The sequence below is a fragment of the Cavia porcellus genome, unplaced genomic scaffold (genome assembly GCF_034190915.1).
Source record: "Cavia porcellus strain 051 isolate PalLab524CR breed Dunkin Hartley unplaced genomic scaffold, mCavPor4.1 scaffold_8, whole genome shotgun sequence".
In the NCBI taxonomy this organism is placed as follows: Eukaryota; Metazoa; Chordata; class Mammalia; order Rodentia; family Caviidae; genus Cavia; species Cavia porcellus.
Window position 1 is genome coordinate 19683852 of NW_026947491.1, and position 332 is coordinate 19684183.

Genomic DNA, 332 nt, shown 5'->3' on the forward strand with positions numbered 1-332 from the left:
CTCTCAATAAATATATTCTACTCTTCACCTCCGTTGTTCCTAAAATTCATTCTTCGGTTTTAGAGAACCGGAGCTCGCGGACATAGTAAGTTGGGCGTTTCATTTCCCTATATCAATACGAAGTAAGCTCAAGGCAAACTTGAGTTACATAGCCAAATCTGTCTCAAAAAGAGTAAAAGTAAGTAAACAGTTTATCATTTGAGCTTCATCGCTGCTGGAAGTAATTTGTTTTTTGTGTCTCAGCTGAGCTGTCAGGCAATAGAGCAGGACTCAATCAGAGAAGAGGCGGGCTGTCTGAACTACCCAATCAGGTGGGCCTAGGGGGAGGGCAC